At 38.6% G+C, this 23154-nt stretch overlaps 1 protein-coding gene across 1 annotated transcript in view; it reads right to left on the minus strand.

The window, feature by feature from the left end:
- Positions 1–9640: 9640 nt before the first annotated feature.
- The window catches only part of LOC149789589 (uncharacterized), a 56108-nt gene continuing 42594 nt past the window's right edge, over positions 9641–23154 (minus strand). The window contains exon 8 of the mRNA XM_089971610.1: positions 9641–18521. The gene's annotated coding sequence lies outside the window, so the exon portion shown is untranslated. The remainder of the gene's footprint in view (positions 18522–23154) is intronic.

Genomic DNA, 23154 nt, shown 5'->3' on the forward strand with positions numbered 1-23154 from the left:
ACACGAAAGACAAAAATACATACAACCCAAATAGTGATGTACAGGAATATAAAACACAGCAAAGCGATCAAAGTGGAATATAAACAAGTGTCTGTACAACATGTTTTTGGTAACCAAGATGTCCTAGGGACAGTGTGTAATGTTCTTACAGTCTCTACATGAGGTATTGTCACACAAGTGTCCTCCCGGAATGACCTTTCAGGCCTGTCCATGACAGTCCTGTCCTGAAGCGAGTGGTTGTTCTCGGTGACGGGTTCTTCTGGCACCGTCACTAACACAGCTTGAAAAGTAACTTTTTTCCTTGAACAACTCTTGTGCATACTGGGCCACTTCTTGGGTCCAAGCCTCAAAACCCCCCTTTTGCCAGTCACGAACATCTGTCCAATAAGGGTGTAAGTCACAAGCTACACACACATCGTCATACACGTCTTGGGTAGCTAAAAGTTGACGAATCTTTTTTTCCTGTTGAGGTCGAGAAGTATCCAGATGAAACCGCAAGGCTTTGAGCAAAAGGAGTTTTTCGTGACCATTTAAGGCCATGGAGGTGGTAAGTACTGATCGTAAAGAGTCCACAAAGAATCGGCTGGTAAACGAAATCCCAGAAAACAAGTCACTAAGACACACACCACTTGTCGTCCCAAATTGAATGGATACAGTTCTTGTAATAATTGATGGTAATGATCCACGGTTTGAATATGGTCATTGAGTTCCTTCCACGGAATCTGTTGGATGACATGTGACATAAACCGTGGCATGGCAGCCTGTTTTTATATTCTCTTTTTTTTGGATGCAATACACGTACTTTCTAGCCAGAGATCTTCGTTCTCCAGTAGGGAATCTAAATCTTGCATACTGTAACCGAAACGTCAGAGTTCGTTTAGGTGTTTCCTCTTCCGCTAAGCAGATTCCACGTAAAATATGTTTGTAATCCTTTAACTTGTCTTCCTCAATGCGTTGCACTAGGTGAATCTCGAAGTAACCATAATCATGAACATGTCGATCATTAGCGACCTCAAAGTTTTGAACAATGTCTGACCATTGAAAGAATTTCTGACGAATCAGTTCTCTTATACCATTCAGGTACCAGTGGTTAAAGATCTGGTGACGTATCGGATGCAATTGTTCTTTACGTTTGACTTGTATTTTGACCAGCTCTCGGTAAATGCGTTCTCTCAGCTCCACAGGCAAAGCACGAATGTTCTCTTGTAAAGTATCCATGAATAGGTCATACTAAATCCTCTTTGGTCTGACACAAGAAATGTACTGTTTGCACAAACATGGTTTTAATTCATTGTCGAATCTAAATCGTTTCACCACTAATTTACACATTACAATTCGTTCAGAAGTTTCCTCTTTCACCAAGTTGACATTGCGTGAAAGATGTTGGTAATTCGTTAACTCTTCCTCTGGAATTCGATGCAGTACGTTTACAATGTAGTAGATAGAATCGTCCATACCAAACCATTCCTTTTTATAACCAGGAGGTCGTTGATCAATGTCTGTCCAATGGAACACTTTTAACTCAATCAGTCCTTGTATAGCCTGAAGGTACCAGTGGTTCAAACACCGGTGACGTAACGGATGCAATTGTTCTTTACGTTTCACTTGTATTTTGACCAGTTCTCGATAAATGCGTTCTCTCAACTCCACAGGCAAAGCACAAATGTTCTCTTGTAAAGTATCCATGAACAGATTATTATGGTAAGAAGTTACTTCAATGTCTCGGTCCCACTAAGGGTAAGTAATGACAATTCGGTGACCATCGAGCATGTTCTACGTAGGCCGAATCTTGCGGTTCCCAGTGGTGAAGTGACACACCGCAACTGAAGCACTTGACTTTATCTCCTTCGCCCAAGTAGAAAAATCCGGCTCTGGCTAATTCTTCGGGGGTCGGTCCTCCCAGATACTTAGGCCATTTTCCTTTGAACGATTGAAGACGATTTTCAAAGTCGCAGTATTCCGACAAACGCACAGGGAACGAATATTCGTCTTTCACAGGTTCGTTTCGATGAGGGTTGAGTGACATGGGTAGGAGTTTGCTCAGGGCTGGATGACATCCGTAGGGGGGTAGACGTGAAGGTGAACATTCCCCTTTAAAACGAAACCCAGTAAAATGTCCAAGAGGACGAGCGGCATCACTTTCACATCCCACAGGTTTGACACGCACAGCATCACTTTCCATGATAGGGGTAGGGGCACTAAAGTTCCCATGATGCTTTACGGCATCGCTCAGGTCACAAGGTACAGCATCGTACCCATCGCAAGGCTCACAATCGCATTCCACTTCCGAAGCCTCACACTTGAATTGTGCCCTTCTAAACAACTTGTTCTGTGTTTCTCTGAAAGTATTCATCTTGTTCGCTCGGTCTTGGTAGTCACAATGAACTATCGATTTTGCCTAGGGTTCCTTTTTATATACAGACCAATACCGACGTGACCGTACGGTAAGGTGAAATGATTGGGAAGTCGAACTCGCTTCTGGTATACAATTTGATAGATTTTTTCCAAGGGTCGACTGACGATGTGGTGAGTGGGTAAACGTACAATCTTGTTCGGTTGATAGGTGGTCACTTTAAAGTTTCCATCCTCTCCCGATTGCAAGGCTTCTTTCAATACCCCAAAGTTGACCACTCGACTGGTACGATAATTCAGAGTCAGTCCTTTCACTTTGCACGTCGTGTGCACTTCTCCTTGTTTGTCCCGGTATTCGTAGCCGTAATTTTTGGGACCGCCACTGACGAAACTTAAAATCTTGTCGTCGGGATGCTCGTCTGTCCAGGCTCCTAAACGGTCTCCTTCGATGTCAGGGTGATGTTGAATCGGGTGATGGATGTAAATGCAGCTGTCCGTGTCAAAGTACAGGACGCGTTCCCCTAACAGTTCTAAAGCCTCGTACAATTTTAAGCGAGCATGGGCTGTCACGTAAGCCGCAATGATGACATTTCCAAAAGGGTCGTCTTGTACAAAGTCCAGATCTTCTTCGTAATTGACCAAGATCAAATTCTCTCGAACGACGTCCACGTGTTTCATGTATTTGGTTTTGTCGTGAATCATCTGGAAGTAGCGGGAAGGTTCTGTCAAATATTCCGTCTTGGGTAAACACGGGCGTTGTGCCATTTTACCCCACAAGCAATTTAACATCACTTTGGCAAACGATCGCCTGCCTTCGTTTTTCTCGATGTGGTCTAAAGTGATGCCTTCTTGTTCGTAGTATTTCTCTTTGAATTGTATTTGGTCTTCGGGAGTGTGACACCAGGACGGATAGCCGCTGGCTTCTTGTTTCAGTTTCAAAAAGGCATCCACGTAGTCGGCGAAAATGCCTTTCTGACTGGGGTCACCCTTGCAGTATTGTTGTGTCTTGGGAAAGTGGCAAATTTCGTACACTTCTAACAGTTGGTATCCCATGTCCAGAGCTTTGAACAATTCCACGCTGACCCAGGTTCCCGTCAAGGCCCGTTCTTCTTGGGTGTGCTGACAAGGTTGGTCTTGGTTGCACGTTTCGGCACAAGTACGGCACAAGGGAAACATCAGTTTGCCTTGACAATGGTGAGGTAAGACGGGATGGTATAGGTTCGTGGGAGGCAAAACTTTACACTTGATCAAGCCTTCGTATTGTCGAATGTTGACCAGGTCGATGTGTTCCGTCAGCAATTGCGGGTGCCCTACGGGAAAACGACAATATTTGCACACGTAGGGATACAGCGAACACACGTCCAAGTATTTGATTTCTTCTCCTTTCTCTTCGTCGGCTTGGTACAGCAAACAGGTGGCATTGGTCCTTCCTCCGTACAAACTATCCCTCGGGTTCAGCGGGTCCACGAACTGGTAACTTTCCACGAGGCGTTTAAACTCGGGATCGGTTTTCATACGGTGATCGTACTCGTGTTCCCACATTTCCACCACTTGGTATCCTTGCTGTTCCAACTTTAGGCGCCGCTGACAAGTGTCCTGGTACAAGTCTTCCATGGTTCGTTGCAAAAACTGATTTTTAGTGCCACGGTCAGGGTAACAGACGGGACATCCGTGAAATAAGCAACCGTTAAACTCGTACACGATCTTGGGGTTTTCTAAGTCCCAGCCATCGACCGAATACGTTCCGATGGTCTTTTCGCCCCCTCCGTTGCGGGCATGCTGAATCCACTTGTCTTCCTTGTCGCACAAGTAATGTAACCAACGTAGGGCTTTGACCGAGTATTGACGTTTGACAAAGTGGGTCGTTTGAGGACTGATGACAGCTACGGTCTTTTCAGGCATGAATCGTTGTCGATACACTAAGGAACACGCTTTGGCAATGGTGCAAGCTTCTTTCAAAGGATCGACCCCTCCGTGTTCCATGAACAGTTCTCGAAATTTTCCACAGCAACGCCGTAAAATGTCCACGTCGGAACGACAATACTTTAGCATTTCTTCCTGAAAGTCGAAAGGGTCCGAGGCGTGAGCCTGGTACCAAGCGTAGAAAGCTTTTCGTTGTTCGGTACGCATGTTGTCGGGGTCGTAATAGTGAGCCTCAGGTAAATGGGGTAGAACGGCGTGTTGATTGGCTTCCGTATTGAAAAAGTGTGGAAAGTACCCTTTAGCCATTTCTGTCATTCCAAACGTTTTAGGCATTCGACTCAAAGGCATGGCCAAATAGCTCATCGAATCTTTAAACTGCACTTGTCCCACTTGCATGAAAATGATTTTGGCTCCGTTCAAAGTCACTTTAGGACGTTCGGTGCCTTGTTCCGTATAGTACCTCAAAAGAAACTGTCCATCGTATCCGGAGAAATTGTGAGCCATCACCGTGGCATGACGATGACAATCTCCGTAACGTTCGATGTCCTCTTGGCTCCACGTCTTGTCGACGGGGTCTAAGACCCATTGGGCAAAATCGGCTAACGTGTTTGGTCCCCGAAAGATTTTTTCACGCCCTCCGGGTATCTTGCTGCAGTGAGGGCAATGACTGAAGATAGGTTCTTGAATGCACTTCTCGCACGCTCGATGAGCCACGCAGAAATTAGGAATGTGAATGCCGGTCTCTTGCATGCATTCGAAATCGAAAAAGATGAAATTGCCTTTCTTCTTGTGACCGTCCTCTTTCTCTGGTGGGGGTTGGTATTTTTGCACGTAACATTGGTGTTCCAAGTCCACGATGTGGTGACAAATGTGACATTTTTTCTTTCCTGAACATACGTGTGCCTTGGTATTATTGGTACGTATGACTTGTTCACACGTAGAGCACAATCTTAGCAGTTGACAAGCGCATTTCTTCTGTGAACCTTGCGTTTTCAGATGTTGTTGGTAACAGGTAGGGCTGACAAACGTGCGCAGACAAGTTGAACAAGGCACTGGTTCTTCGCTCAGACAGGGTGAAGGGGCCAAACATCCTGTGCATTTCGATCCACAATGCTTGTGTTGCTCTCGATTGTTATAACCATGGTCACATTTCTCACAGTAATAACTGTATTTCAGGAATCCGGTGATACTGGTAATGGTATCGAAATGTTCATCGTGATGATAAAGGTGAATGTATTTTCCGTCCTTAAAGTCTTGGCCTCGAAACAACAGAGGTCCGCGCACTTCTTGAGGGTGCACTTTCAAGGTGTATCGTGGAGCTATGGCATCTTGCAATTTTTGCATCTCAGGAATACCACAGGGTGTGTCTTTGGACAGGCCGGCTTGTCGTAACAGGAGTTCTGCTTCGCTTCGTTGTTTGGCTCGATAGGAACGTTGAATAGTGTTCCAGGTTCTTTTCCATTCTACCGTGTCGTTCTTGTTGGCATAGGTTCGTCCCACCACGATGGCACGGGCTAAACACATCTGGTCATGAGGATTGTGAATTTGGACAAGGCTACGCTTAATGCTGCGAAGGTCGTTCACCAATAACATCTTTTTGCGTCCAGTCCCTTGAGGAGGAGAGACGTGGGTCATGTCCAATGTGGCTTTTCCATCGGTGATGTCAAACTGGTCATTAGATTGTTGCACGTGTTGAATCTTGTCCATGACTTTGGAAGCGGTCAATTCTGCAGGGGTGCTAAACTCGATCCAAACAGGGGATTTCAAACCGTCGTGTTGTATGGAAAGTCTCAAGCGATCGTCTTCTTTGGGTTGACATTGTTGCTTGAGTGAAGTGAGCAAAGAATCCCACACCTCAGTGATGAACACTTCTGCTTTCTCTAACGGTACTTCAGCCTTGAAATCTTTAAACTTCACCGTGTATTTGTAAGCCGTGGTTCTAAATTTTCTAGAGGAGCGCTTTTCCGTCTCTCGAATGGAATAGTACTTTTCAGGGTTGACTAAGGGTGGTAAACTTGGTTTAGAGGTTTCAAATTCTGGTTCACTCATGTCCTCTTCAAAATCACTGGCATGAATTTGTGCCAAGATTTCAGCTCTGGTACGAGGCGATAGATCACGTTTCTGCCTCTTACTTTCTTCTTCTTCTTCCTTCTCAAATGAATTAGATCGTTTCATCTTGAAAGCAAAAAGTCAAATGACTCAAGTTCAAACACCATAAACTACTTTATAGTCATAGCAGACCAGCGTATATAAAAGGGTGTGTGTCTTGTCCTTTCACTATTCATTTCACTCTCAAGCCGAGCACAACGATGGAAGAGACTGACCAGATGGAACGTTTCGTTAGAGCTTTGCGAGGGGTCATTAGAAAATTCTCTTCAGACCAGCCGACAGACTACTCTCCTTCCTTTCGAGATAAAAGTCAAGATACTTGCTATATCTGTCAGAAGAAAGGGCATTGGTCTTCAGAGTGTCCAGACCGTCAAAAAAGAACAAAAACAGGGACTAAAAAAGACAAAAGTCAAGATACCTGTTATTATTGTAAAGAAAAAGGACATTGGTCTCCAGATTGCCCAAAAAAGAAACAAGAGGAATCAGAAGAAAAGAGGGATTCTTCAGAAGAAGAGAGGGGTTCTTCAGAGGAAGAGAGGGATTCTTCAGAGGAAGAAAGCAGACAGGTGAAGAAAAAGAAACAGGAGAAGAAAAGAAGAAGGGAAGAAAGTGAGGAGGAAGAAGAGGAAAAGAGTGTGACAGTGAAGAAATTCAAAAAACAGAGAGACTAAACAAGGAGACAGAAGAAGTCAATGAACTTTTAATTAAAGTGTTGTGTTGAGATTTGTGAATTGGATTGTAAAAATGGATAAAAGAATAAATGAATGATATAAGGTAAGTGTCTTTGAGTTTTGATTTTAAAATAAGAAGCTACACTCACGCACTCATAGACAAATACGTACTATAGGGGTAAAATGGGTGGGGTTTTTTTTTTTTTTTTTTTTTGAGTTATTGGCAAATTGAAATTGTATTTCTTTTCGAGAAATGTGGGTGGCCCTGAAAAGGGCCTTTTTTCTTCATGGTGAAAGGGTGAGTTTAACCAATCAACTTTAACTGCCTTATGCCTTTGCCACGGCCAAGGCCTACTTCTGAACTGCGTAATGCTGATGATGATTGGGTTGAAATCACTAAGGGTGGTACGGTAGGCTTAGTCACAGGGTTGACGTGTTTAGCTCGGGAAGGTCGTATTCTCTTCGGTCGTGATAATGAAGTCTGATACATTTGTTTCAGACTTCTTAACTCCGCTAAAATGTCCAACAGTACCGTGACCGTTTGATTTTCACCCTCTTGTTTCTTTGCTGCTACTACTTCTTCTTGCTGTTGCTGCTGTTGTTTTTTTCTTACCTCTTCTTCTTGTTGCTGTTGCTGTAGGAGAAAAGCCTGTTCCGCTTCCTTTTGTCGTTGTATAAATTTCTCCAATTCTTCTTTTTGTCTCTGTCTAAAATTTTCCACTTGCGGTAATGAAGAAGGTAACGCAGGTTCCGGAACAAATTCTTGCGAGGAGAGAAAATCCACAAAATCCCAATTCACTTCTTCTGAAAGTAAGTCCGAGTTCCCTTGGGCAGTCTCTCCTGCTGGTGCACCCCAATGGATCGTTTTCTGAGTTTCCGTCATGGTGAATGACTGTCGCATAGATTGACTGCACACAAGCGCTAGCGAATCTATATAGACTAAGTGACGTCACATACTGCACTCTTACGATTGGATGCGGGCTGACTGAATTCTGTAACGCGTGTTTGGATTGGTGAATGAACTCAATCCGTTTCAATCCTTCCTGTCCCTATAAATAAGCGCAGTTCACTGCATTGATTCACCTATTCTCGGAGCCTCAACATGTGGACAGACGTTGAATCTTCAACCCTTGTGTCAACAATGATGTTCAGGACGGACATGCTCATGTATGTCCGAGCCAAGTGGACCGTTGTCCACAGGACCAACAGCAGCCTGTGGATAAGAAGAGTCTATATAGAGAGACAAGGTTGCCTCAAGAGGACTCTGATGTATGGCCCTGCTGTAAGACGAAGTTTGAGGACAAGAAGATGTCGCAAATGCCCTTTATGTTAAGGGCATATTAACATAAACCCAAAGGCCCTTTTCAGGGCCAGCCATATTTCTCGAAAAGAGATAGTCTTTTGAATTGCCTACCCCTTTTTTAAAATTTTTTTTAAAAAAAATCCCATGTTAAATTCCCCTTGTCCCTAAACAAGCCCAAACTCTATTCCCATGTTAAATTCCCCTTGTACGTAAAGTGCCCCACGATTTATCGCCATGTTAAATTCCCATTGTACGTAAAGTGCCCCACGATTTTTCTCCATGTTAAATTTCCATTGTACGTATAGTGCCCCAAGGGTGTTTTTAATGCTAATTCCCATTGTACGTATAGTGCCCCCCTTCACTACTATTATTATATACATATTAAATGGTGTTAAGTCACATTGGTGGAGATGGCAGTTTTACCATTTAAAACCTTTAATCAGTCTTTGAATAATGGTCTCATAAATATTTGTTTTTATTTTTGTGTAAGTGATAATATTCACCATACCACCAACACCCAAACACTTTTCTGCATTGTACCAAACTGAAGTTACGGGCTCCGAAACGTGCGATTTTCGCGATATTTTTTTTTTTTTGTACAAGTGCTTGCACATGTGAAAACCGGTGAAAAGAGTTATGGTGCATCCCTTCTTGAATTACAGAATAGGGGTGGATGCAAAATAAGTTTTTACTTACCATTAACTCGATTCAAGTTTAGGAATCCTGTTCCATGCAAGAATTAGACACATTGTCTTCTTCACTGCACATACATTATACACATGCGACTTTATTTTCAAAATAGGTAAACTATGCAGCACAAACGTCAACGCCGAAATATGGATGGCTCAAAAGGTTATACTTAACACATGAGCTCGGACTTGTCTCAAAGTAAAAATTCGCGAAAATCGCATGTTTCGGAGCCCGTAATTTCAGTTTGATACATCGCAGAAAAGTCAATAATGGCTTGATTAACAGAAAAATATCTCAGGAGTAAAACAAGTTATATAGTAGGGACGCGTGCCTTTAAAAACGGAAATAGCATAAGGAAAGCGAGGGTCATGGGTGGAACGAAGTATTTGGAAGTTCCGTACCTTCTCTCTTATATATTATGATAAAGAGGGTCCTATGTCAGAACGGGTCATGGGTGTAGTCTAAGGTATTTTTGTAAATCTGTGTATCTTTTTCCTTTAGATTATTGTTTTTTTTTCTTTTCTCAACACCAGGCTCGTGTCGAGCAACTGAGGCCATTTCTTCGCGACTATATAGCAGACGAATGCCAAAATGTAAACTATGCATTTTAATCAAAGAATATTTGAGAAAGTACAAAAGGACTATAATTTATACTTTATGTTGAATAAAAAAATATAAAAAGAAACAGTCGTTTCACAATGATGTGTCTGCAATGCTTATTTATATTGCGAACAGTACAAAAACCAAAAGAAGTACAAGTGTAAAAAATGACAGATCAATATCACGTGACCGTTTATAGCTAATCGTATTGTAGAAAACCCGTTTCATTTATAAAAATTGGAATTATATATATGTGTGTGTGTGTGTGTGTGTGTGGACCTGAGCAATACTATAGGTCCCTTTAATGGGATATGTGATAATTGATGTATATAATGTATGAATGTGTATACTGACCTGGATAACGCAATATTTCTAGTTCACGGGATGGCATGATTACATTTAAATTAGGCAATTCAGTTAGTCCCTGGGCGAATTTAATTGTGGAACAATTAGGAAATGATCACTTAAGTTTATACGTATCAATGGAAGACAGTTAATCAAATAACGTCAAGCCGATCCACAACTGTCTATCCAAAGAGGAAGTGGACGAATAAAATATTACAGTGATCCTTTAGTCAGTTCTGATTCTAATGAAATGGACATACTCAGTACAGTTCAAAAATATATAGTAATCCAAAAAACCTATGCTACCTATATATGATAGAAATAAGCAAAACAAATATGTACAATCTCTGACTGGTTTGACTTTTTTGTCTTCAAACTCATATATGTGCATTATAATATATTCACTTTGACTGGAAAAGTGTTCATCATTATACTGGATGCCATAGCAAATCAGTTTATATAAGAATTTATGTATACATTTTGTGAAGGCAACTTGAAACAGGCAATAAACATCCCATCATTTTCAAATTGGGATTTCCATATTGTTAATTCATATTCAAATAATCACATAATTTAAATAAACAAAGAACTGTTGGAACTCATAGGGCTAAGTTGTCTTGGGAGATTATTGACCAGGAGCCCTCAATGACTACAATCCTTGGTCAGGATATGTAGTATTAACTAAACCCACTGTCCAAAAGCCATTATTTTCTTATCAGACTTGCCATGACTTTAACTTTCGAGCTTCAAGTTCCTGAATCAAGGGGGATTTTTATTACTTTATTTTGAAGTCATTCACAGATTCCCAATATTATTCTGCAAAATCCAGAGACTTTTCCCTTTGCTCCTTTCACCTAATAGACCTCTCCCACATCTTAGGAGCAAGCCATCTACAAACTTTAGTTATGAAACGTGCCCAATAACTAAAGTTATACAGCAAAACAAATTTCCATCAGCCTTGGTAATAAGACCTCTGGTCATTTGGCAACTCAAAACTCAATAAGGTCCTTTCTTACATGACATAAACGTCATTCACAAACTTTTTTGAAAGTGCATGGTGGAGAAGAGAACTGAAATGTTTGTACTGAACCATTTTCTTCTTTGATTCACAATTCCCAAAGTGTGAGCATAAAATCAACAAGATCTTATCGTACCTCAAATGCAAGCTATTCAAAACGTTTTGGTATGCGTTTTTGAATATTAGCATGATGAAACAATTTTTTTCATTTCAGCTGCAACGATCTTGACACTGGAACTCAAAATCAATAGTTTATTCATCACCTCATTGCATGACAACCACAACGTTTTGTTCTGAAATAAGATGCAAAAATAGTTATTGTGCAGGAACAATCTTTCAGTCACAGTGACCCAAGTATTTTAACTTTAAACCCTAATTCGATTCATTGTGGTCACCATCAAGTTTTACCTTTACTTCATCCTAATCCAGTGTGTGCAAGATGTCTGCAAAAGTTTGACAGAGGTATGAGATGTGGAATTTTGTTGTTGTGTGGAATGGGAAAGGTAATAGACAGTATCTTCTGCCCAAAATCTGGTGCATACAGCCCTGGCTTAAAGACAACTTAAATTATCAATCAACTAACTGTCAGAAGAATACATTCTGCTAAATATGGTTCAAACCCTGCATTCATTCATGTTCAAAATCAACAAGAAATGATGACAATATCATGGAAGCCTGCAATATCATTAATGTAACATTAAACAATAATGCAGGGTAAGATGTCAAGTTAACAGTGGAAAGTTTCCATTTACCAGTGTCAACCCTGCATTGTTAAGTCTGCTTACTACACTCTATCAGTGTTTGTTTTGTTGCTGTTATTGAATAAAACTATAAAAACCAAAGCAAAAATACAATACTCTTCCATATGGACATATATAAACTTTTACATATTACTAGAATGTACCATATCTGAGTGTACTGAAATATAATCTTGTACAGATTACTACTGATTATCACACTTGCATACTTACAGATGCAAATTTCCAGATTACTAGAATGTACCACAATTTTGCCTATTGTTGTAAACTTGTACAGATTACTAGAATGTACCATACTCTTGCATATTGACAGATGCCAACTTTCACAGAACACTATAATGTACTTTACGTTTGCCTACTGACAAGCAACTTTTAACTAATTGCATGATTGTACCATTACTGAGAAATGCACACTTTTGCTGATTACAAGAATGCACAATACTCTTGCATACTGACAGATGCAACCTTGTACAGATTACTGGAATGAATCACACTCATGCATAGTGACAGATGCAAACCTTTGCAGAATAATATAATGTACCCTGCTTTTACCTACTGACATATATACATTTTTACAGGTTACTATACTGTAGCATAATATTGCCTACTGACAAATACATACTTTTGCAGATTACTAGAATGAACACTAATATTGAAAACTGGTAGATGTAAACATTTACAGAATACTTAAATCTACCATACCTGTGCCTATCAATATGTAAACTTTTACAGATTACTAGAATGTACTATATATTGCTTATTGATATGTATTAATTCAGATACTAGAATGTACTTTAATATTGCGTACTGATAGATGGAAACTATTACAGATTACTAGACTGTATTATACTCTTCCATAATGTGAGATGCAAACAGCTTACTAGAATGTACCATACTCTAGCATGCTGACAGATGCATACTTTTACAGATTACAAGAAAGAACCAAACTTTCGCACTGACAGATACAAATTTTACGGATTAATAGAAATTACCACATTCTTGCATATTCACAGATGTAAACTTTTCCAGATTACTACAAATGTTCTCTCATCCCTAACATCATCATCCACTGGAACTCTATACCTGCTAACATTGTTAACTTGTTATTATTTCATCACTAGCTAGGTTATCTACTGGAACTCTATACCTGATGACTGTGTAAACTTGGTATTATTGCATCCCCAACAACACCGTCCACTAGAATTCTATACCTGTTGATGGTGCCAAATTGCTATATTTCATCCCTAACTAGGTTATCCACTGGAACTCAATACCAGCTGACATTGTCAACTTTCTATTATTTCATCTAGAATTCTATACCCGATGACAGTGTCAATTTTCTATTATTTCATCCCTAACAACATTATCACTGGAACTCCATACCTTCTGTCACTGTTAACTTGTTAGCTGTTAGTAAAATGTGGCAGTTAGTCTCATATATCATACGTTGCCAGAATTCCAATCAAAATGTAGTTACTTATTGTTCCAGACAACTCCAGTGGCCTAGTAGCTAGAGCATCTGCCTCGGAAGCGGAAGGTCGTGTGTTCGATCCCCAACCGAGTCATACCAAGGACTTAGGGGGCGCTCACCAGTTAATATATACTTTTGAGAGAGTGACGTATGGAAGGTAAAGTTGTTCGCATTTAAAACATGCACAATGGAGAGAATGTTGGCATACCTCTATGCTACATTAATGTAATGTGGATGATATTTCTTTGGATATTGTACTTTTGGAAATTGTACATTGAATTATACCTAAGATATACAAGGTCTTTTTTAAATAACCAGTATAACCAGTGAGGAAAGCTGGGGAAATGCTTCTTCTTTACAATTCTAACCCTATGCAAAATACAAAACTGTAGAGCGCCACTTTTTTTATTTAATTTTCCTTTAATTATTATGATGTTCTGAATAACATGGTACATTCATACTGATGTTAAGCATGAAAATAAGCTAAATATGCTGATTTTGCTCTTGCTTACATAATTTGCCATGAGGCATTTTTGTGCGAGTAGTGACCTTAATTATGGGGAAATTATAAGTCTTAAAATATAGGAATAGAGTCAACTTTAATTTAAAACTGTGCAATAAGTAAACTAAATATATAGTGAAAATGTTTTTTTCTTCTTTCATTTATTTGCAATGAAATAAAAAAATCATGAGAAAGCAAATTCGCTTCTTCCATATTAAACAATAGGCAAATATTTTACACTTTGTCCTTTATGAACCTCATCTGTTTCATCCCTTTTTCAAACTCTAAAATTCATTGTTGATATCTTAGAAATAATTCTAGCTAGTTTCATGTTCCTGTCATTCAGCATTGGTTACTATGTTTACAAAATGTAATGTGCATTCTTAAAATAGCTCACTTTTTATCATAAGGGGGGCTGGACTTGTTAGAGCCTCTGACACTCATGAATACTGTTCTGTGGGCGGGGGGAATGCAGGAGAATTATTCAAAAGGACTGTTTAGATGCTTGTGACTTAAATGTTTCAGCCATAAAATGAAAATTAAATCATACAATAATAATACCTATGTTCTCTTTATGGGGGCGCTCAACAGTTAATATGTACTTTTGAGAGTGATGTATGTAAGGTGAAGTTGTTCGCATTTAAAACATGCACAATGGAGAGAATGTTGGCATACCTCTATGCTACATTAATGTAATGTGGACGATATTTCTTTGGATATTGTACTTTTAGAAATTGTACACGACTTAAGCACACTGCTAACTAAAATGACTGCTCCCTTGTTCAAACAAATCAGTCTGAATTAGTCTAAAGCACACTATCCATAGCAGCTATTTAAATAGGGAAAATTAATTTTGCAACACTAGACAATACCAGCTTCTTAAAGTGCAATGAATGAATTACCAAATATAGAAAATATAAAAAAAGTTATTGGCTCTATTTTATACAATTTACCTCTGAAGTTCAGGAAGTGGAAATCACCAAGTAGAACTAGCACTTTTTTGAAAGGTGCACATCTGAAGTAAGGCCAAGCTGTATACTCTTTAACTCATAGTACACCCATCAATCATACATGAAAATAAAGGGAATTAAAGGTTCTTTGAATTATACCTAAGATATACAAAGTCTTTTTAAAACAGCCAGTATAACCAGTGAGGAAAGCCAGGGAAATTCTTTTTCTTTAAAATTTTAACCCTATGCAAAATATGAAACTGTAGAGTGCCACCTTACAAAAATGGTGCAAACAGCTGCCTCACTTTGTGCTCAGCATTAAGAGGTTAGAGGACTGGTCGGCCTGGTGTCAGGATAATGTGACTGGGTGGGATATCATGCTACATGTCTGCGGCATGATGCCTCAGTACTAGACATCACTATAAACTCCCCCACTACAGACATCGTAGCAAAATGACTGAAAAATTGTTAAAGCTACATTAAAAATCCAAATCACACACACACACACACTTATTTTTTCACCATATATAAAATAACTCTGTTTATGTTTGTATCTCTGACCACACCATTTTGATTGAACAATCCTTTATTCATCTTATTGGCTACAGATGGATTTGTTTTTCACATTTAATAAAGTTCTGCATGTCATGAATGTTAAATGAAGCAGATGGTGCACATATCAGTAAAAAATCAAAGTGTTTAGGACCATGCATTGTGTACAAACCCACTAACATTATAATCAAAAGTCTATGGAGCACACCTGAGGAAAAAACAACAGTGCATTGAAATAAATTTTCAATTTGCAATGACAAATATACTATATATCTACAACATAATATACAGATGATAATGTTACATGAAATAAACTTTTCTTTCCACAGTAATTTATACATACAGTAATCTTACAGGATATAAGCTTTTTGCTATATGATAAGATATACATATGGTAATGTTACATGAATTAAACTTGTCTTTCCACAGTAATATATACATACAGTAATCTTACTGGATATAAGCTTTTCGCTACATGATAAGATATACATATGGTAATGTTACATGAAATAAACTTGTCTTTCCACAGTAATATATACATACAGTAATCTTACTGGATATAAGCTTTTTGCTACATGATAAGATATACATATGGTAATGTTACATGAAATAAACTTGTCTTTCCACAGTAATTTATACATACAGTAATCTTACAGGATATAAGCTTTTCACTACATGAAAAAGATATACATATGGTAATGTTACATGAAATAAACTTGTCTTTCCACAGTAATTTATACATACAATAAAATCTTACAGGATATAAGCTTTTCGCTACATGATAAGATATACATATGGTAATGTTACATGAAATAAACTTGTCTTTCCACAGTAATATATACATACGGTAATGTTACTGGTTATAAGCTTGTCGATACACAATAAGATACTGCACATATGGTAATGTTACATGAATTAAACTTGCATTTACACAATAAGATATATATACAGTAATGTTACAGGAAAAAACTTAACTCAGTGTCATCTAAGATATCTCATTGGTAGATCAAATGCATGGCATATCAATACTGTCCTGTGTTCTAGGGGAGGTAACTCAATGCACCATTATTATCATTTTCTGTGCAATCAATGATGGTTCACTCTTAAGATATATTGTATATAGTACAATATTAACAGAATATCCTCGTTAACCAACATAAAACACCAATCAAACAAAATACATTGCATCATCAAAAGTTGGATAAATAAACATAATAGACTGACACAGTTCTTTTATCATATAAATGAATATTTGAATATTTCACACAAGTTCTTTCCATGTCCATATTTCATGTTATACAGATAAAATAAACACTGGAGCAAAGAAGTCTGAATTCATTGTTCCTGTTAGCTTATATTTCGCTAAGCTGTACAGAAGTTTATGTCGTTTAATAAAGTTTAAAAATGAAGCATACATGTGATAAAAATGGCATGTCAGATTGTAACATATCAGGAGATTTGCAAACTTTGGTCAGGAGTTTTGACCTCATAGATAGGGGATTTCCACTGACCATATATTTAGCTTGCAAATGAGGCAACAAATACTATCATTCAACATTTCTTTTTTAAAAAATTAGAATATGTGTTTTATGTTTTTCACATTAGATTATTGTCCTCTACACACTCTGTACATGCAGCACAAACATTTGAAACATTTTCCTATAAAATCAATGCCTGGATTGTATTGCTGGCAGTTGTCATCATTGTCTATAAGATCAATGCCTGGATTATATTGCTGGCAGTTGTCATCACTGTCATCACTGTCTATAAGATCAATGCCTGGATTGTATTGCTGGCAGTTGTCATCACTGTCTATAAGATCAATGCCTGGATTGTATTGCTAGCAGTTGTCATCATTGTCTATAAGATCAATGCCTGGATTGTATTGCTGGCAGTTGTCATCATTGTCTATAAGATCAATGCCTGGATTGTATTGCTGGCAGTTGTCATCATTGTGTATAAGATCAATGCCTGGATTGTATTGCTGGCAGTTGTTATCATTGTCTATAAGATCAATGCCTGGATTGTATTGCTGGCAGTTGTCATCATTGTCTATAAGATCAATGCCTGGATTGTATTGCTGGCAGTTGTCATCATTGTCTATAAGATCAATGCCTGGATTGTATTGCTGGCAGTTGTCATCATTGTGTATAAGATCAATGCCTGGATTGTATTGCTGGCAGTTGTTATCATTGTCTATAAGATCATTGCCTGGATTGTATTGCTGGCAGTTGTCATCACTGTCATCACTGTCTATAAGATCAATGCCTGGATTGTATTGCTGGCAGTTGTCATCACTGTCTATAAGATCAATGCCTGGATTGTATTGCTGGCAGTTGTCATCACTGTCTATAAGATCAATGCCTGGATTGTATTGCTAGCAGTTGTCATCATTGTCTATAAGATCAATGCCTGGATTGTATTGCTGGCAGTTGTCATCATTGTGTATAAGATCAATGCCTGGATTGTATTGCTGCAGTTGTTATCATTGTCTATAAGATCAATGCCTGGATTGTATTGCTGGCAGTTGTCATCATTGTCTATAAGATCAATGCCTGGATTGTATTGCTGGCAGTTGTCATCACTGTCTATAAGATCAATGCCTGGATTGTATTGCTGGCAGTTGTCATCACTGTCTATAAGATCAATGCCTGGATTGTATTGCTAGCAGTTGTCATCATTGTCTATAAGATCAATGCCTGGATTGTATTGCTGGCAGTTGTCATCATTGTCTATAAGATCAATGCCTGGATTGTATTGCTGGCAGTTGTCATCATTGTCTATAAGATCAATGCCTGGATTGTATTGCTGGCAGTTGTCATCACTGTCTATAAGATCAATGCCTGGATTGTATTGCTGGCAGTTGTTATCATTGTCTATAAGATCAATGCCTGGATTGTATTGCTGCCAGTTGTCATCATTGTCTAGCTTAACACTTTAAAGAGTATATATTGTCACTGTATCCAGGTTCCCTTTAGAATAGGACTGAATTTTTCTCAGAATGCAAAAATGTCCTTTCAGTGTCTGTATTGTAATGTGGCAATGCCAATACAACTCTACCGAATGTACAAAGAAGTTTAAATCATTTAATGTTTGCCATTAATTTCAGAATGCTCACTTGGCCAAAACTCTTAATACTGAAACTGTTTGGGACAAATTCTGGAAATTGCTGTTTAGGATTCAGAATATAATCCTACATTGTATATTCCAGCACAGTTATCTCTCCCCCTCTCTCTCTCTCTCATTAATGCCATGAACCTCTCAGTCAGCTTCACCACTGCAATATAAAATGCAAAATAATAGAATTATGAAATTCATTTGCCATGGATATGCTAATGGTAAAATTAAATATTATAATTTAAAGCATCTCTAGGTATATCTAAGAAAATTTAGTTTTTATGATATAGTTAAGAAAGATTATATGTTGATGCGTTCATAATGTTAGAAAAACTTATTTTCAATTTTCACAATATACAAATGATGACTGAACTCACCTATTGGAGTTGAGACCATTTCCTTCACAATGGGTTTAGGTACCCATCACGGCTGTTAATTTCCAATCATCAGTACAAAGTGATAATACTGTTTCATAGTTTACCTATCAATAGATGATAATTATCTATGATAGTGATCATATGAAATAAGACACAAAACCAAATCTAATTAGCTAGTATCTATTGCACCCACCTAGCACCTAATATGTCCCCTGTCTGTGCAGTCTTGCTCCGCTCTGATGAGAAAGGTGGACAATATAATAAAATAAATTTAGTTATTATAATACACACACAAATGCACATACCTGACACATAAATGTACACATATCATACATATACAACCTGAATTGAATACCAGTACACAGGACACTATGGCTAAAATATGGATGTGTCTAGACTACCAAAATATAACATTCCTGCCTGACTCCCATATACCCAAGATGACACATTCTGGATTACCAAATGTTCACATCAACAAAAGATGGTCTTTAATCAAAATTCACACCTTATTTAGGCTATGACATGGTATTTGGGGCTAAAAAATGAATTTCTTTACAACTAATTAGTCCATTTCATGATGGGGGAGGTGGGCTAACATCACCCGGAGTTCTAACACTATTTAGCTATATGTCTAATAAAGTCTCGCACTATGTACTATGCTGCCCACGTATACTTTACCTGTCACTGTTTTGATCGTGAGCAGCATAATTTAGTGAGACATCAATGCAGGATGGGAAGAGGGTGTTTGATAATAGCAACAGATAATTATTACATCCTTACTATTAGTTTTATCCTCCAACCATAATATCAGTAATACCATACTTGTTGCTTTGCATAGCTGAAATGTGTCAGTTTGGTGACAATATGAGGCTAGCACAACTGACAAACAAAAATAAAGAATACTCACCATCATTGCATATTAAGAGACTACTGAGGGATGGAATCTGCTCTGACAACTTTCTAAGCAACAAATATTGGTCTCAAAAAAAATTACATTTGCTTTGATAAGGCAATAAGCAAAAGCAAAATAAGGAATATGTCGTGTGCGAGCACTAAAATGTGGCTTTCATCAAATTCTCCAAAGACAAACAAGTTAGATAGGTAACTTAGGAAGAAATAGCTCAAACTTCATGGGCTTTATTATTCATGGAAGCCTGGACTCAGTATGGGACTCGTAAGGTTTCAATTGTTACTGCAATCCACCTAGAAATATTGGATGCTGAAATATTAGTTAACCATTAATGGGGGGAAGTTATCATTCCTACCTTTTCTTCTCCTTTTAGAGGCTGCCGAACAAAATTTAAAGCCCTGATTGGATACTAAAGTCTATTTTGATCGTCCAAAGCAAATATATGGCTGCGATTGGGGATACTGTTCAGAAGTGAGCAACTGGTTAATGCAATACAATCTAGCTGGCAAATAAGACACTGATTCCCACTTAAACTGATAGTCTCAAAAGATATTGCATATGTCTCTTTGTATGTCTCACAGACACTAAGGCAAACAGGAACACTGTCTTGAGATTAAGGGTCTTGAAGAAAACATCACCCAAAGATTGATAGAGGGGTTTATAAAGCGATCACACGATAAAAGAAAGACTCCACTTAAACATTAGTAAGCAGGACACTGGTGTTTGCAACTCAAACAGCTGATCTTGTCTGCTAAATGAGAGTCTGTCTCACTGGTCAGGTCTTTGCGAATTGACTGTTGGTAAGGGCTGTTCAATAGCCTTTAACAGTAGACACCTGTTTCTCTTTGAAAAGGAATCACAGAAAATCAAACACTGTGCTCATAGAGGTAGAACTAAGACTGCTCTGATCATAACAGATTATCTGTTTGGCATCATGACCCTTAGACATCGATCTTTTCCTGGATAAAATGATGCACTTGGCAACTTTGATCAACACCCTTTTTCATTTGCTGAGAGATCATTTGTGATACATATAGGTGGAACTTATGTGGGTTAATGTGTACGAGTGAGACTGCATTGCAACAAGTGGTTCCTCTTCTTCAGCAGTTAGAAATAAATTGTTAAAACATGATCATTCTGGCCACAGAGGAATAATAAAATTGAACTAAGCAGTGGAGTGCCTTACTTTGTGAATGACCTGTTGGTTTATCATGAATGATGGAAAGGCATAAAAGAACGGATGACCTCACTTCAGTCAGGAAATATTCACTGTCCATGCCCTCTGGTCTGGAATTTGGGAAACGTAAAAAGGGAGCTTGTTGTTAAGCTTGGTGTCAAACAAGCCCCTCAAAGTAGTCTCTCAAAGCTGGAACATGGATTTTGCTGTGGATTGGCTGTTTCACGATGGTGTGAGATATATCTCCTCTTTTCTTGACAGACTGACCATCAACATATTTTGATTTTACAAACTCGGAGGGTAGTCCTATCTGAAATTGCCTATAAAAGGAATCTCAAAATCTCAAAGTTGCATGAGTGGCTCCTTGTCTCCTGAGGAACACCACTAATGGTGTCAGGAGACCATCAAGCAGCATCCTTTAGTTTAGTGCATAAACCACTAAAGAGTTAAGAACACTGCTCTCATTTATAAATTGTTGATGTGGAGTGTGTCATGAACCCTAAGTAACAAGTCCCTCCAGCTGTAGATGAGTGTTCAACCCATACTGTTGTTTTTGGGGGTCTAATGCTGCATTTCTTTACAGGGCATACATGACTCAGTGTAACTATTGGAGGAAAAACTCAGGAAAACCATGGTAAAAACCAATGACTCATGGGAATCTGCTGGCAAGCTATCTCACACACCCACACTAGCTGAATCCAAATTCAGATTCACACAGAGATAAGTGAGAATCTGAATCTGATGTATCTGTGGACAGGCCCGAGTGGGGTCAGGCAGGAGGAGCATGAGGACTCCTTATAAAATCCTGATGTATCTGTGGACAGGCAGGAGTGGGGTCAGGTAGGAGTACCATGAGGACTCCTCATTGCCTATCCCAACACCTGCCTGTCCACATATGTATCAGATAAATCAGGTTTTTATAAGGAGTCTTCATGCTCCTCTTGCCTGACCCCACTCCTGCCTGTACACAGATGCATCAAATAAATTAGGTTTTTATAAGGAGTCCTCATGCCTGACCACACTCCTGCCTGTCCACAGATGCATCAGGTTTTAATAAGGAGTCCTCATGCTCCTCATGCCTGACCCCACAAGGCTAGCCAACTTTTATAATTTTGTATTCAATGGGACTAAATGTAGCACAAGGTAATGCACCAAATAAGTCCACGGTAATATCACAATTCCACTTCACTTGGTTGTTTTTACAATGTTTACATACACAAAGGAAGCAATGCTTGGATAAGCAGATAAAAATTCAAGATAATAAAGTGAAAAGGCTAAACGAAAAGCTGTGGACTGCTAGATTGGCAATAAAACAGTAGGGCAAATTGTTAATAAAGTTAGTAAAATGAAGGAAAGTTATCCAAAACTAATATTAAAAATAAGCCTATGGCTGATATCCAAAGATGTGATGTAAAATCAAACAGGAAGTGTGAGGACTGCTAGGCCAAGTATAAATATAGCACAATTCTCAACACAGATAATGTGAATTAGAATGATTCGTAATAAATAATAATGGCAATCAATGTGCAGCCAGAGACTGAGATTGATGCAAGGATGGGGAAACTTTAACAAAATACCTACCTTAGCTAGAAAAATACAAACCAAATTAGAATCACTAATGCCCATTGAAGGCAAAAACAGAAAAATAAAATGCAAAGCCGTACACAACATGCATGGAACAAATGCTAATAACTCTCAAGGGAGTTTAAAGTATCAGATGAATAAACTCAATCAGGGGTATAAACCAAATCATTAGGAACAATATGCATTATAGTAAACAGTTAATTCACTTGATGAAAGAGATAAAGTAAACTCACTTGTCAACCCATGAAGTGACATCAAATCTGTCAACCCATGAAGTCATAGCAAATCTGTTAACACATGAAGTGATATCAAATCTGTCAAGCCATGAAGTGACATCAAATCTGTCAGCCTATGAAGTGACAGCAAATCTTCCACCCATGAAGTGGCAGCAGATATGTCAACCCATGAAGTTACATCAAATCTGCTAACCCATGAAGTGACAGCAAAGCTGTCAACCCAGGAAGTGACAGCAAAGCTGTCAACCCATTAAATCACAGCAAAGCTGTCAATGAATGAAGTGACAGCAAAGCTGTCAACCCATGAAGTAACATCAACTGTCAACCCATGAAGAGTCAGCAAATATTCAATCCATGAAGTGACAGCAAATATGTCAGCCCATGAAGTGACAGCAAATCTTTAACCCATGAAGTGACAGCAAATCTGTCAACCCATGAAGCAACATCAAATCTGTCAACCCACAAAGTAACAGCAAAGCTGTCAACCCATGAAATGACAGCAAATCTGT

The sequence above is a fragment of the Sinohyriopsis cumingii genome, chromosome 10 (genome assembly GCF_028554795.1).
Source record: "Sinohyriopsis cumingii isolate HCF-2022 chromosome 10, ASM2855479v2, whole genome shotgun sequence".
In the NCBI taxonomy this organism is placed as follows: Eukaryota; Metazoa; Mollusca; class Bivalvia; order Unionida; family Unionidae; genus Sinohyriopsis; species Sinohyriopsis cumingii.